The sequence below is a fragment of the Mobula birostris genome, chromosome 23, assembly GCF_030028105.1.
Source record: "Mobula birostris isolate sMobBir1 chromosome 23, sMobBir1.hap1, whole genome shotgun sequence".
Classification (NCBI taxonomy): Eukaryota; Metazoa; Chordata; class Chondrichthyes; order Myliobatiformes; family Myliobatidae; genus Mobula; species Mobula birostris.
In genome coordinates this window covers 45,242,134-45,245,119 of record NC_092392.1, presented here as the reverse complement: position 1 = coordinate 45,245,119, position 2,986 = coordinate 45,242,134, and the positions used below count along the sequence as shown (strand labels likewise).

The 2,986-nt window shown below is 50.8% G+C and overlaps 1 pseudogene; it reads left to right on the top strand.

Annotated features, from left to right (window-relative positions):
- Nucleotides 1-2,518: 2,518 nt before the first annotated feature.
- Nucleotides 2,519-2,650, top strand: LOC140187014 (U2 spliceosomal RNA; annotated as a pseudogene).
- Nucleotides 2,651-2,986: the final 336 nt, after the last annotated feature.

The following is a 2,986-nucleotide window of genomic DNA, read 5'->3' as shown; positions in this document are numbered from 1 at the left end:
ACCATGCCACCAGGTTCTTAATTTCCTCTCTGTACACAAACTCATCATTACCCGAGCTACGGCCTACAATTGTTGTGTCATCAGCAAACTTATATATTGAGTTTGATGGAAACTTGGCTACACAATCATGGGTGTACAGTGAGTACAGCAGGGGGCTGAGTACACTGCCTTGTTGGGCACTGGTGCTCAGAGTGATTGTAGAGGAGAGCTTGTCCCCTATTTTTACAGCCTGGGTCCTGTCTGTGAGGAAGTTGAAGATCCAGCTGCAGATCTGAGTGCTAAGGCCCAGGTTCCAGAGCTTAGGAATCAGTTTATTTGGAATGATGGTATTAAAGGCAGAGCTGTAGTCAATGAAAAGGAGCCTTACGTATGCGTCTTTATTCTCCAGGTGTTCTAAGGAGGAATGTAGGGCCAGAGAGATGGCATCTTCCGTTGACTTGTTGCTCCGGTAGGTGAATTGCAAAGCATCGATGTTGACCGGTAGGCTGTGGTTGATGTGTGCCATAACCAATCTCTCAAAGCACTTCATAGCAATTGATGTCAGAGCCACAGGTCGATAGTCATTCAGACATGCCACCTTGCTCTTCTTCGGCACTGGGATTATCATTGCCTTCATAAAACACGAGGGGATCTTAGACTGAAGCAAGGAGCAGTTGAAGATGTCAGCAAATACTCCAGCTAGCTCGCTTCCACAGGCCCGGAGAACCCGTCCTGGGACACCATCTGGGCCCGTCGCCTTCCTTGGATTTATCTTCAGGAAGGCCCTTCTAACGTCCTCCTCGGTGACGATGAATCTCGATGCCACCAGGTCCGGTTCATCCGGAGGGAGCGGGAAACTCCTCTTCTGTTCGAATCTTGTGTAGAATACGTTAAGTTCGTCAGGAAGAGAAGCGCCACAGTTATTGATATTTCCAGCCTTTTCTTTGCGCCCAGTGATCTCATTTAGACCCTGCCATAGTCTACTGGCATCCCTCTGGTTAGCCTGGGCTTCCAACTTGGCTCCATATTGCCTCTTGGCACCTTTAATTGCTTTCCGGAGTTCACGCCTGGATTCCATGTAGCGACTGGTATCCCCGGACCTAAAAGCAGCAACTCTAGCTTTTAAAACGGACTTGACCTCATAATTCATCCGAGGTTTCCGGTTAGGGAATACCCAGATCGTCTTGCAAGACACGCAGTCCTCCGTGCATTTCCAAATAAAGTCCGTGACAGCTGAGGCATATTCATCGAGGTTAGCTGTCGAGTCCTTGAATACTAACCAGTCCACCGATTCAAAGCAGTCACGGAGGACCTCATCCGTTTTCTCCGTCCAACGCGACACTACTTTTGACACCGTGATCTCCCGCTTCAGTTTCTGTTTGTAAGCCGGGAGGAGGAGTATGGCCTGATGGTCCGATATTCCGAAGCGAGGTCGTGGGACGGAACGGTAGGCATCCTTGACTGCTGTGTAGCAGTGGTCAAGTATATTTGGGCCTCCAGTGGGGCAGGAGACATGTTGGTATAACTTTGGCAGCGCCTTTCTGAGGTTGCCCTGGTTAAAGTCCCCGGCTGTAATGAGCAAAGCCTCCGGGTACCTGGTCTCAAGTTCACTGATATTGGCATACAGTATGTTCAGAGCACACTCCATGTCCGCCTGGGGGGAATGTAGACCGCTGTCAGTATGACCGAGGTGAATTCCCGTGGCAGATAGTAGGGACGACACTTCACCGACAGGTGTTCCAGGTCCAGGCTGCAGGAGCTTGTCAGTGCTACTGTGTCCGAACACCATGCAGTGTTGATCAGTAGGCAGACACCACCTCCCGTCGTCTTGCCCGAAGACGCCGTGCGGTCCATCCGATGGATCGAAAATTCCTCCGGTCAGATGGCACAGTCGGGGGTGGCAGAGGAGAGCCAGGTCTCAGTAAAACAGAATACACAGCAGTTCTGCATCTCCCTGCAGTAGGTGAGCCTCCCCTTAAGATCATCCACCTTGTTCTCTATGGCTTGCACATTAGCTAGTAAGATGATGGGCACAGGGACCCCGAAGCCCCTCAGCTTCACTCTGACCAGCAGCCCAGCTCTTTTCCCATGCTTCCTCGGTAAATAGTGCATCTTTCCAGGTTTCCATCGATGCAGTGTGTTGTTGTCAGCTCTCTGAGGTAGGTGGACGTGTCATTTATACGTTTTTTTTATCACATCTTCAGTGTAGCCACTTGATTCTTTTTTTGTTTTATTGACAGATTAGGCCCTTCTGGTTCTTTGAGCCCAGTAATCCCCAGTTTAACCCTAGCCTAGTCACGGGACAAATTACAATGACCAATTAACCTACCAACGGTTATGTCTTTGGAGTGCGGGAGGAAACCAGAAACGAGGAATTCCACATGGCCACGGGGAGAAAATACAAAATCCTCACAGACAGCAGTGGGGATTGAACTCGGGCCACTGGTACTATAAAGTATTTTGCTAACCACTACACTACTGTGCCGCCTTGGACGTGCAGCATGAATATTTAATATGCAGCAACTTAGATGGATTAGGCATCACTTCTCGGCCTTTTGGCTAAGATCAAGTGTAGTATCTGTTCTTATCAGATCGGAAAGCGGAGGAGAAGAGTTCGTGCTGACGCAAGGGTGGGTCCTAATGCTGAATGGCCTCCAATCTAACACCCCATACCAGCGACGACAGCAGTGAGGAAGATGGCAGCAGAGAGCAGCGCATCGGCTCGAGGCCCGGGAACCAAGGACACTGTCAGGCTGACAGTGCGAGACCGGAACGGGGGCACTGGCTTCACCCGAGAGACCTTCATCCGGAAGGTCTTGATGGAATGCTGTGGATTTACGCCCGACAACATCTACTGTGTCCAGGGTTTCGCAGGCTTCTTTGATGTCACCTTCCGGCAGGCTGCAGGATGGCAGAGCTGCACCAGCAGCTTCAGCTGAAGGGGACAGAGGCGCCGCTGTTGCTGCTGAAAGCACAGGCCCTCTTTGCGACGGCCACCCAGCAGGAA